Source organism: Hyperolius riggenbachi, chromosome 2 (genome assembly GCF_040937935.1).
Source record: "Hyperolius riggenbachi isolate aHypRig1 chromosome 2, aHypRig1.pri, whole genome shotgun sequence".
NCBI lineage: Eukaryota > Metazoa > Chordata > Amphibia > Anura > Hyperoliidae > Hyperolius > Hyperolius riggenbachi.
Window position 1 is genome coordinate 223,752,192 of NC_090647.1, and position 13,717 is coordinate 223,765,908.

The 13,717-nt window shown below is 46.2% G+C and overlaps 1 protein-coding gene across 4 annotated transcripts in view; it reads left to right on the forward strand.

Moving 5' to 3' along the window:
- Window positions 1–13,717, forward strand: part of FHL2 (four and a half LIM domains 2) — a 106,387-nt gene that overhangs the window by 59,363 nt on the left and 33,307 nt on the right. The window lies entirely within an intron of this gene.

A 13,717-nucleotide genomic window follows, 5' to 3' on the forward strand; every position in this document is an offset into this window, starting at 1 on the left:
TGATGTGTTGGGCCCACCAGCAAAGATCTCCTGGTTGCACCTCCCCTTCCTGTCAGGAAGACCCCCTTCCCCCCAGGTCACAGTATACAGTATTTACTTGTTACAGCTTATAGAGCTCCTTCAGAAAATGCTGCAGTGTAGTTACTTCACGGTTTGCTGGGAGCACAGCAAAGGCTACTCCTGTGTTTACATATAAGCACATATTAGCTCTCAACTCAACTGGGAGCTCAAATTACCCTAGCCCATTACATGCTGAGAAAGGAGAATTCGACAGGCTGTTCCCTATAAACACATGAAGGGTGGACACGGTGTATTTCTCTGAGTTCTCCTTCTCTCCTGAGAGGTCTGCTTTAAATATTACCCATTTCCTATGTTGGGACAGGTCCTCCTTACTCCTCTTCAATGCAGCTTACGATATCTCTCACATGACAGGCAGAGATGGGAGCCACATGGTGGTTGGCTGCAAGGTGCGGCGCTGCACTGTAGGTGATGTCTCTATAATAGTTGGAAGATTTCTCTACTTCCGGTGTTGTGTCTGATTACGCTGCCTGTGGATTTGCGCTGCCCCGCATGCGCAGTAGGAGACTGTGCGGTCACATTTCCTATTTCATAATGCTGCTGATGATAACATAATAAATATCTCCGCTTCCACACATCCTACACTTCTCAAATTTTCAGGGTAGGGAGGGGAACCCCCGAACTACCTCTATACCAAATTGCAGCCCCCGAGCCCCACTGGTTCCCAAGATAGGTTTCTCTAATCTATCTCCTGAACCAGCGAGGCTCAGGGGCTGCAATTTGGCATATAGGTAGTTCGGGGGATCCTCTCCCTTCCCTGAAAATTTGAGGAGTGTAGGATGTATGGAAGCGGATATATTTATTATGTTACCACCAGCAGCATAATTAACTTCACACTGCGCATGTGTGCTACTCAGTGTGGAGGGGAGCTTCTGGGCAGCGCGATCAGACATTACACCGGTCTGTACAGGAAGTAAGGGAAGATGTGGACATGTAACAGCAATAAAAATCCAAAAGAGTTTCTCACCCCTTACCACACTATCTACAAATAAAATAAATGTGTTTTTTTCCCCCTCAATTTGGACTTTTCTTCTTCCTCCAAAATAGGCTGGGTAGGGAATGCTCTAAGTGTTCACAGTAACAACATCTTTTACTAAATATACCTGACCGGAAAAACAACGAAGATGGCAAAATAGATGGTAGAAAACGACGACGGCTATTCCCAGCCAGGTCAATACTGACAAATGATACAAAGACTATTAGGATAGTATATTCTAATTAAGCTCTATCATTCTGTCTGATAAATCGCAGCTACATATGGAACTAATAACATATTTGGCAAAAGGCCACAACATCTCATGTAATCACTTGAAAGTTATTGTTTGTTAAAAGTAGTGAGTAGATTACAAAAGCGTGCATTTTTTGTGGTAAAATGATCTGGCACAAATTAGTGAAAAATGCAGTTAGTCTTGGAGTTTGTTTATCATACATGACTTAAAAGTTTATACAACTAACTACACATCCCAAAAGTATAGAACAAAATGCTAGTTCTAAAGAATTTCAACAACACAGATGCGCTCTCGCTTTATTGAGCAAAGCCTGTTATGCGAATGGCCTTCCTTATATATTTCCTGAAAGAGGTTAATTTGCATCTTTGTGAGGTATATTACCCTTTTTTCTGGTATGTTTCTTACTTTGGGTCTCTCGGGCTGGACACCCTTGGAAAACATAAGTGATAAAACAAGTCCTTGGTATAATAAAGAGAACCTGAGGTGAGAGGCGATATGGAGGCTGATGTATTTATTTCCTTTTAAACAATACCAGTTGCCTGGCTGTCCTGCTGATCCTCTGCCTCTAATACACTTATGCTGGGTATACACGACTCGATTTTGAGCCATTAAGATGGCTCAATAGATCATTTCCGACATGTCCGATCTCCCGCCCGATCGTTTCGCCTCTCGATTCCGGATTGAAGTGAATGGAAAAAGATAAGAAAAACGAGCTGAAGATAAGAGAATTGACTGCGGAATTGAGCGGTGAAACGATCGAGCGGGAGAATTGAGCGGCAAAATCGAGCCGTGTATGTCCAGCATTAGGGTCGGTTCACACTAAGGCTACAATTGAAGCAGAAGTGCTGGTGTAAACGGATCCTATGTTAAGCAGTTTTCTCCTAGGGGATATTTTTTTTATTTTTTTATTTTACTCGTTTTTATTGAAAGTTTTACAGTAACAGGAGAATAAGTATACATCATAACATTGCATACAGGTAAGTACAAACAAAAAAGTATCGCAAGGAATTGCACATATTACTAAAGAGGAAATTCTTCCGGAACAGACACCCACATACAGTGCAGTGTGATATCACATTATTTAGTTCTCCAGACAATAGGGGGAACTACAGGGAAACTTATGAATTATCCACTTCGTTTCCGTCCGGCTATAGCTGATCCCTAATGAAGATTTGAGATACTGAAAATTAAACAGAAGAAACTCTAGTAAAGTAACAGAAAGGGAGTCTACCATCCTAGTTGATAGACTATGTAATCCATCCTGTCTAAAACCCACTATAACTCCCTCAAAGGAGCTATGTGAGAAATTTGCCTGCTACTTTGCTGACAAAGTATCTTCTATTCGGTCTCTCATTCAGTCCACAGCACCCAAGACTCATGCAACTAATGGAAATAGCTGCAAAAACAACCTAACACCCTGGACTGATTTCAAAAGTATTAGTGAGGAAGAGATCTCAGACACCCTCTGTCGTCTCCACCAGACAACCTGCGACCTGGACCCTGGACCAACTAAACATATGCTGAAATGCCCTGACCTGCTTGGTCCAGCATTTCACAAAATAGTAAATTGCTCTCTGCAAGCAGGGAGGTTTCCTACCTCTCTAAAAGAAGGAATCATCAAGCCCCTTCTCAAAAAACCTTCCATGGATCCAGATGCTATGAGCAGCTACAGACCTGTCTCCAACCTCCCCTTCTTAGGTAAAGTTATTGAAAAGGCTGTCTATCTGCAACTTGAAACCAGGCTGTCAGTAAACAACATCCTGGACCCTCTACAATCTGGCTTTAAGAAACACCACAGCTGTGAAACAGCCCTCATCCAAGTCTGCAACGATCTGCTCATGGCAAGGGACAGAGGGGAATGCTCCATCCTAATCCTGTTGGATCTCTCAGCTGCTTTTGATACAGTTGACCATGAAATCCTGCTTAACAGACTGCAGGAGTACTGTGGCATCAGTGGATCAGTCCTCCAGTGGTTCAGATCATTCCTGACTGACAGAACACAGAGAGTATCCCTAGGACCTATAATGTCCAAACCTGCACCTCTACAATTCGGAGTGCCACAAGGATCAATCCTATCCCCTCTGCTGTTTGCAATCTACATGTTGCCACTCGGTACACTTATCCAACGACATGGCCTGACGTACCACTGCTACGCCGATGACACACAGCTATACCTGTCCTTCAAACCTGGTGGAACAGACCCTACCCCAAAAATAAACTCTTGCTTAGCTGAGCTTCAGGCATGGATGAATGATAACTGGTTGAAACTGAATGCTGACAAAACTGAGGTCCTGTTTGTCCAAAGCCAGCACTCGCCATCAAAACAGCTCTATCCTAAAGCAACACCAATCAGGATTGGGAATTCAGACATAAACAGCTCCAACCTTGTGCGCAGCCTTGGCGTACTAATCGATGGGGAATTGAGTTTCAGAAACCAAATTTCATCTGTAGTTAAATCTTCCTTCTTTCATCTGAAGAACATTGCAAAGATTAAACATCTGATTCCCCCAGAGGATCTTCAAACCCTAGTCCACGCCTTCATCACATCACGGCTGGACTACTGCAATGCCCTTTATGCTGGCCTCCCCAAAAAAGACTTGCGTCGCCTGCAATTAGTGCAGAATGCTGCTGCCAGATTGCTAACAAACCAGCCTCGCCACTGTCACATTACACCGATCCTTCGCTCACTGCACTGGCTACCAGTAGAATGGAGAATACTCTTCAAGATTGGACTGCTGACATTCAAATCCCTGCACAATCTGGGCCCTGGATACATGAAGGACTTGCTGAAGCTGCACCACACCTCTCACAACCTCAGATCAGCAAGTTCTATAAACTTGGTCACTCCCAGAGTGCACCTCAAAAAATCTGGAGACAGAGCCTTCTGTCATGCTGCCCCTACTCTTTGGAACTCCCTACCACACCCAGTAAAGACAGCACCATCCCTGGAGCTATTCAAATCCAGACTGAAAAGCCACCTGTTTAGCCTGACATTTCCAGATTTATAAAATTCTTCCCCTGTACCACGATGGTCGGAGCCATGCTTATGCGCTTTGAGTCCCACGGGAGAAAAGCGCTTTACAAATGTTATTTGTTGTTGTTGTTGTTGTTACATTAACCTCTCGCGGCCAGATGGGGACTACCTTTGTCAACAAATATAGCACTCTTAGATAAAGGACCTGTCCTCCAGTGAGATCAGGCCGGCTTATTAGTCGTGGGAAACCCACGTCACTGCTACCTGAGTACCAAGTACAATAAAGCGTTTCTGCAGTAGGGTGGGAAGCATGGCAATTCCAAAACAATAACCTTTGATCATTTAAGAATAGTATTTCTGCTGTGTCTGTAAATCACCTCTACATCCGCATTGGGTGGAGAGAGAGTAAAGAAAAGAGGAGGTCAGATGTAGAAAGAAAGAAAGTGGATAGGTAAGGATACAGAGGAGGAAATTAGAGTTGAGAGAAAAGAGAATCCAGAGGCGAGGGCCATTCAAGCTCGACCCCTTAGTCTATAAGAGCTCACTGGTTACGCGCCAGTGCAATTTGTTCAGGACTTAACAGGTAGTTGATAAGGGGGTCCCAGATTTTATGGAATTTTTTCATACTGTCGTTCATACGTGCCCTCAGCTTTTCGAAAAACAGTATATTGCCAAGTTTGTTTTTGATAGCCTCAAAGCACAGAGACCGGGTGTTCCATGCTGCTGCTATTTTAATTTTAGTTACTGTAAAGATATAATTAAGGAGGGCATTTTGCGCAACAGTTAAGTGTGGATAAGGACAGCCCAGTAAGGCGTGAAGTGGGTTCCGCGGGACCGGAGCATTAATCAAAGACGATGCCCAGGTACATACTCTGATCCATAGCCTACGTACTTTTTTACAGTTCCACCATATGTGAGCAAAAGATTCCGTCGTGTCACATCCCCTAAAACAATAGCCCGAGCACCCTTTATTATACTTGGCCACTCTCTGAGGGACAAGGTACCATCTAAGTAAAAGTTTATAATTTACCTCAACCAAGTCCGCATTTATTGATATCTTGGGGATGTTATCCCAGATATCGCACTTATCGGTGTAATCCTCCTCCTTTTGTGTCCTACCTGATCTTGCACCTCCATTACTGTGAACCCATACTATGCATCTGAGTGAACCTAACTTGCCTAATCTCCATGCTCCATCCAGTGACTGACTAAGCATTACCTGGTACTCATACTATGGTGTGTGATCTGATTTTCTTGTATTCCTGTATTGTCATATTGCTGTATGTCACCCCTAAATATTGTCTGTAACCTAAATTAATGTTCAGCGCTGCGTAATATGTTGGCGCTTTATAAATACAATAAATAAATAAATAAATAATAAATAATAATCAATCTGGAGGCCGAAGTCTTCCTCCCATTTGAGTATATATAAGGGTTTACTTTGCGAGTGAGTGAGCGCGAGTTCCCTGTATATAAGTGAGATAATCCCTGGGGAGCGGGGGTTAGTGTCACAGATATTCTCGAACAAAGTTTTGCTCGTTGGGGAGTCCACGTTTATAAGGTGCTTTTTTCCAAAATGGGATATTTGCATGTATTGGAATGACTCAGAGGAAGCAATTGCGAACTTTTCACGTAGATAATCAAAAGACTTGATACCAGTATTGGTGACAAGATCCTGAATTCTGTGGAGTTTAGCAGAGATCCACCATTGGTAAGGTCCAGAGGACTTCAAAGCTGCTGGGAATGAAGGGTTACCCAGGAAGGAAAGGAGTGGCCTATGAGCTGACATCAAATGACCCGAGTATTTACAACTATCCCATACTTGTAGAGAGTGTTTTATAATAGGGTTATCGATCTTAGCACGGTGCATTGGTGTGAGCCAAAGAAGATTCTTAATGTTAATAGGTGAAAGAAGCTGACTTTCTATATCCACCCAGGCAGGTCTATCATTGTCTACTTGCCAGTTGGTTAAAATGGCTAATTGGGCTGTTTTGTAGTAGTGAGAAATGTTAGGAGCTCCCATCCCCCCGTCTGCCCTTAGACGATATAAATAAAGTTTTTTAAACCTGGGTTTCTGAGTTCCCCAAATAAAACTATTAATTTTCCGCTGAATGGATTCAAGAAATGAAGAGGGCAGGGAAATAGGTAATAGCCTAAATGCGTAGAGCAATTTGGGAATAAAAGTCATTTTTATAGCCACTATTCTGCCTAACCAAGATATCGAATACCTCTTCCAGCACTCCAGCAGGTCCGTTAGTTCCTTTACAAGCGGGGGGAAATTATGGCGAAAGAGTGATTCATAGGAGTTGGTGAGGTGAATGCCAAGATAAGGTAGTTTGTAGGGGTCCCAATCAAATTCAAACGCATCTTGCAATGCTTGCATCAGTTGGGACGGGAGGGAAATATTTAAAGCTTTTGACTTAGCTGGGTTGACCCGAAGCCCTGAAATTGCACCAAACTGTTTTAATATCTTAGAGCTAGAATTGGTTTGGTGGGTTGTGAGATGCACACTATTAGATCATCAGCGAATAAGCCCACTTTATGCATTCTCTTTCCCAGTGGAATACCATGTATCTCCGCACAATTTCTAATCTGGATGGCGAGTGGTTCAATTGATAACGCCAATAACAGGCGAGGGCGGGCAGCCTTGGCGAGTTCCCCTTGATATGGAGAAAGGGGATGATTTAAAGCCATTATAAACGACTGTTGCTAAAGGACGCGAGTAGAGGGCTTTGATCCACTTGATAAAGCTAGCTCCGAAGCCCCAAGTCTGGAGTCCTAGGTGATATTTTAACACCTTGTCATAAAAGGCCTTTTAACTACCTGGAGACCGCTCCACGCCCATGGGCGTGGCTGCGACGGCAGCCCCAGGACTGCCTAACGCTGATTGGCGTGAAGTCCTGGGGCTGCATTTTGCAGGAGATCGCGCACAGGCTGCCTGCGCATCTCCTGCTCGGGGGGCGGAGCTCCACCCCGCCTTCAGTCTCTGAGCGGCTATTGTTGCTCGGGAGACAAACGGCAAAACCACCGTCTTTACTGTTAGTACAGCGCTGCGATCAGCAGCAGCGCTGTACTGGGGACAGCCGTGTGTCACGGCTGTCCCCCTGGGGGACAAGAGAGCGATCGGCTCTCATACGCAGAAGCCTATGACAGCCGATCACCGTGATTGGCCGGTTGGGGGGGAGGGAGGGGATTGAAAAATAAATAAACAAAAAAAAACAGTAAAAAACAGTAAAAAAACCCCAAACATAAATATTGATTAAAAAAATAAACAACTTGGGGGCGATCAGACCCCACCAACAGAGAGCTCTGTTGGTGGGGAGAAAAGGGGGGGGGGGGCTGAATGACTCGTGTGCTGTGTTGTGCGGCCCTGCAGCTCGGCCTTAAAGCTGCAGTGGGCATTTTAGAGAAAATGTGCCTGGTCTTTAGGGGGGTTTACCACTGTAGTCCTCAAGTGGTTAAACCACCGGCAAGCAAGAAAATGATCAATATAATTCTGACAGTACAATTTTCACCAACTTTTGGGTAGGTTTACAATTGTAAAATGCTTAAAAGTTATTATAAAGAGAATATGAAAATGATCTCCTAGGAAAAAAACGTAGGAGAAAAAGTTAATAGTTACTTACTTTACAGTACTTTAACCACTTGAGGACCCACCCTTTACCCCCCCTTAAGGACCAGCGCTGGTTTGATTGATCTGTGCTGGGTGGGCTCTGCAGCCCCCAGCACAGATCAGGGTGCAGGCAGGGAGATCAGATTGCCCCCCTTTTTTTCCCCCCTATGGGGATGATGTGCTGGGGGGGTCTGATCTCTCCTGCCTGCTGTGGGTGGCGGGGGGGGCACCTCAAAGCCCCCCTCCGCGGCGAAATTCCCCCCTCCCTCTCCTACCTGCTCCCCCCCCTGAGATCCGGGCTGCACAGGACGCTATCCGTCCTGTGCAGCCAGTGACAGGACGTCCCCTGTCACATGGCGGCGATCCCCGGCCGCTGATTGGCCGGGGATCGCCGATCTGCCTTACGGCGCTGCTGCGCAGCAGCAGCAGCGCCGTACAAATGTAAACAAAGCGGATTATTTCCGCTTGTGTTTACATCTAGCCTGCGAGCCGCCATCGGCGGCCCGCAGGCTATTCACGGAGCCCCCCGCCGTGATTTGACAGGAAGCAGCCGCTCGTACGAGCGGCTGCTTCCTGATTAATTAGGCTGCAGCTGGCGACGCAGTACTGCGTCGCTGGTCCTGCAGCTGCCACTTTGCCGACGCACGTTATGAGTGTGCGGTCGGCAAGTGGTTAGATGAATGGAATAATTAAAATGATATATTAGGAGTTTAAGACCTGCCTAATTTATAGCTTTAAGAGAAGTTCCAAAGTAAAGATTTAGATAATTACAGCTGTCTGTGTATGACAAATTTTCTAGTTTAGTTTGTAGCAGTCTTAAAGTGTACCTGAGGTGTAAAAAAAAATAAAAATATATATATATACCTAGGGCTTCCTCCAGCTTCGTTTAGACTCATCAGTCCCTCGCCATCCTCCTGTGGTGCCTGGATCCTTTGCAATTTGTTCCGGTAATTCGGCCAGTTGGGGCCAGTCGGCACAGGCGCAGTGCATCTGGGCATGCTCCCCTGTTGTGCTCTCGTTGCTAGGAGCGTTCTGCGCCTGTGCAGTAATACTGTTCTATGAAAAAGAGAAGAGACGGCAGAGGGCAGGTGACAGTAATGCTTCTGTGCTGACTACACAAAAGGGCACAAATGGGGATAAGAGTGATCCCAATTGCCAGACTGCTGGGAGAGTAATGTGGGACACTTGCAATCCTAGATTCTCACCCAATACAATCATGAGTGATCATCTTGGGAGATACAAATGAGCTGTGTGTTTATCTGTGAGCCTGGAGTTCAGATTCAGAACTAGTAAGTGTGGGTGTAAAAGCTAGCAGTAAGTACATCATCATCTTTGAGTATTAAGCAAATGGGTTTCAACTTCTCCATATTTATTCGAGTTGAGGTGTAAGTAAAATTCTGGACAGTGATTTAAGAGAACCGGCTGAAATGTATCTAGCAGAACATTCCCTTTATCCTAGATTTGGCTAGATTTTTTCATAGAATTCAGCGATCTGGGAAAACAATATTTTTTTCAGCTTAAATAAGGAATCTGGCCGGAGGGGCTGCTTACATAAGACCATATATCTGGCTGTGGTGCTGTCAGACTCACTGAGGGTGAGGAACAGAAGCTATTAAAAATATAATTTAGCTGCAGTATATTACTGTAATATTAGCTAATAAAACATTCCCATTCTTGCAGCTTTAGAGAGACCATTCACATCAGTCTCCCCTTGCTTCTTGAAAACTAGGATTGAAAAGGAATGTATAATAATATTTTTTTTCTCATTTGCGTTTTATTTACTCCTTTAATACAGAAATTATTTTTGTTTGTAAATCAGAAGAATATTAAGGAACGATTGCAAATTAATATTTTATATTCTACAAACTCAAATACGAACTTAGATTTTTTTGACCAAAATTTGGCATTTTGTATCAAATATGGTTTTATATTCAGGCCATTGCAGGGTGAGCACAGTGTAGATTTCCCCCAGCTTATTAGCAGCCACTGCTGTATCCTAATGCACAGCACAGTGTGTTTCCCCATATGTCTATTGCTGTTCACAAGTCAAGGTCAAGTTGCTATAACAACTTGACCTGCATCCTTAGTTCTGGTGGGGTCCTCACTTTAGCTACCACCTTCCAGATATCTCTTTCCTCTAAATCCAGTTGCAGTGTCTTCTGGATCTTCATACTGCAACTGAAGCCTCCAGCTGTGCTCTAGGAGGGTGTGCACACTCTGTTTTTTACATTACAGAGTACTGCGGCAAGCCTCCATACAGATGATATTTAACTTTATTGCCTTGCATTTCACCTTAAAGTGGATCACCATCCAAAAATTGAAAACCCGTCAGCGCAGCTGTAAAGAAAAGTTATACTGTATATTATGTTATATATTATATTTACCTGCGGAGTCTCGTCCCACGAAGCTATTTACTGCAGTAAATAACTTGGCGTTTTTTTCTCCGGAGCCAGGCGCCGGAAGTGGAGTGATGCAGGGGCTTCGGGACGGCTTCGTGGGACGTGACTCCATAGGTATATATAACTTTTACATTTTTGGATGGAGATCCACTTTAATAATTATTGTTGTATTCTGAATATGGTAACTCTTCAAAAAATCGACAACTTACCTTTTAACTTACTTTTTAACCAGTTTACCATTAAGGGTTTTTTCCCCTTATGGACCAGAGCAATTTTCACATTTTAGCGCTTCTCCCTTTCATTTGCCAATAACTTTATCACTACTTCACAACCAATTAGGTTTTTATTGATTGGTACATTAAGCTAAGAACTACTATTAACAGGAATAATAATAATATATATATATATATATATATATATATATACACACACACACACACACACACACACACACACACACACACACACACACACACACACACACACACATATATTTTTTACATTTATGTGTCCTGTATTTGTTTTGTGGGCTGCTTTCTCCTGACAGGTCTCTAGGTGGCGCTGTTTGGATAAAAAAATATACAAAAAGGGTGAGGGCTCTTCAGGTCCACTTTAAAATTTTGTCCCGCCCCGTGACATCACGTCGCACTGTTGCTCAATGCAACTGATTGGCCGCCGGGTCCCCAAGAGAATAGCGGGGATATGGGGGTCCCGGCGGCTGAACAAACGCCGCTGCTGCTGAGGGGAGAGAGGCAGGAGTCCATGGAGAGCGCCGATCGCGCGAGGACTCCTACAAAGCAGGTAAATTAGCTGCCACCGCTCTGATCACATGGGCCGCCGGGTCCCTGCAAAATTACCGGGGATATGGGGATCCCAGCGGCCACACAATAGAGGCACACTTTTGGGAACAGATGCAGGAGTCCCGCTAAGTGCGCGGGACTCCTGCACCCAACTGCAGCTGTTTTTTCACTGCCCCAACTTGAACTCGGGCTTACCTGTAGCAGCTGCTTTTTTCTACCCTGAGCTCAGGTTGGGTTACCACCAGGAGGGTTAGTGGGGTATTTTATGTATTTGTATTTATTGGGATGTAAGTAGGTGTAATTTTACTATTTGGCCACTAGATGTCCTCCCACTCTATTCCTCCTGTTTACTATGTACTCCACTCCATTAGGTAGATCAGTGCTGTCCAACTGGCGGCCCGCGGGCCGCATCCGGACCGCCAGGCCTCCAGCTGCGGCCCGCTCGTCTCCCTGAGTTGCAGGCATGGCTTCCGCTATAGGCGCCATGCCTGCAACCTCATATCGTGCACTTTCCCGTGTCCCCACTGGCGGTGGCGCTGCCTCAGCTCAGACCTCACAGATCGCGGTGACTAAAGAGAGCAGAGTGCGCATGTGTAGTACCCGCATACACGGAGTACTTCACATGCGGACGTGACATCATTAGTCACTTCCGCATGTGAAGTTACTGCGCGCGGGTGCTATGCGCACTCTGCTCTCTTCAGTTGCCGCGATCTGTGAGGTCTGAGCTGAGGCAGCGCCAGCGGGGACACGGGAGAGGACAGCGCTGATGAAAGGTAACGGGGACTGGACACCTCGCTATCTAACTTGGGGGGCACCTGTCACTATCTAGCTGGGGGGCACCTGTCACTATCTAACTTGGGGGGCACCTGTCACTATCTAACTTGGGGGGGGGGCACCTGTCACTATCTAACTTGGGGGGGGGGGGCACCTGTCACTATCTAACTTGGGGGGGGCACCTGTCACTACCTCAGCTGGGGGGCACCTGTCACTATCTAACTTGGGGGGCACCTGTCACTACCTCAGCTGGGGGGCACCTGTCACTATCTAACTTGGGGGCACCTGTCACTATCTAACTTGGGGGGCACCTGTCACTATCTAACTGGGGGGCACCTGTCACTACCTCAGCTGGGGGGACACCTGTCACTATCTAACTGGGGAGCACCTGTCACTACCTCAGCTGGGGGGACACCTGTCACTACCTCAACTGGGGAGGCACCTGTCACTATCTAACTGGGGGGCACCTGTCACTACCTCAGATGGGGGGACACCTGTCACTACCTCAACTGGGGAGGCACCTGTCACTATCTAACTGGGGGGCACCTGTCACTACCTCAGCTGGGGGGGGGGACACCTGTCACTACCTCAACTGGGGAGGCACCTGTCACTATCTAACTGGGGGGCACCTGTCACTACCTCAACTGGGGAGGCACCTGTCACTATCTAACTGGGGGGCACCTGTCACTACCTCAGCTGGGGGGACACCTGTCACTACCTCAACTGGGGAGGCACCTGTCACTATCTAACTGGGGGGCACCTGTCACTACCTCAGCTGGGGGGACACCTGTCACTACCTCAGCTGGGGAGGCACCTGTCACTATCTAACTGGGGGGCACCTGTCACTACCTCAGCTGGGGGGACACCTGTCACTACCTCGACTGGGGAGGCACCTGTCACTATCTAACTGGGGAGCACCTGTCACTACCTCAGCTGGGGGGACACCTGTCACTACCTCAACTGGGGAGGCACCTGTCACTATCTAACTGGGGGGCACCTGTCACTACCTCAGCTGGGGGAACACTTGTCACTATCTAACTGGGAGGCACCTGTCACTACCTCAGCTGGGGGGACACATGTCACTACCTCAGCTGGGGGGACACCTGTCACTACCTCAACTGGGGAGGCACCTGTCACTATCTAACTGGGGGGCACCTGTCACTACCTCAGCTGGGGGGATACTTGTCACTATCTAACTGGGAGGCACCTGTCACTACCTCAGCTGGGGGGACACCTGTCACTATCTAACTGGGGGGCACCTGTCACCACCTCAGCTGGCCACACCACAGCATCACCGCCAGCCCGGCCACAGCATCACCGCAAGGCCTTTCAGCCCACACATCATCCCCAATCCAGCCAAAAAACAGTATAGCCAGGCACAACAGCCAGTAGAGGAGAATGTAAAAGCCAGGTGAGAGGTGTCTACCATATTAAGGGGGCATTCTGCCTATTTATGTGAAATGCTGTCTATTTATGCGCCTCATGATTGCTGAATTTGTCTTCTTGGGTGCCTCATGATTTGTTGGGGGCATCATGATTGCTGAATTTGTCTTGTTGGGGGCCTCAAGATTGCTGAATGTGTCTTGTTGGGAGCCTCATGATTTGTTGGGGGCCTCATGATTGCTAAATTTGTCTTGTTGGGGGCATCATGATTGCTGAATGTATCTTGTTGGGGTCCTCATGATTTGTTGGGGGCCTCATGATTGCTAACTGCGAGACTATGGGAAAAGCTGAATCCTTATCATATGAGACAATAGCATTAAACCTACTTTTTTAGCTTTTTAAAACTGAAAATAAAACTGGGAGGTTCTAAAAAAAAATACATTTTTCAGGAGTAGGATGGATGAAAT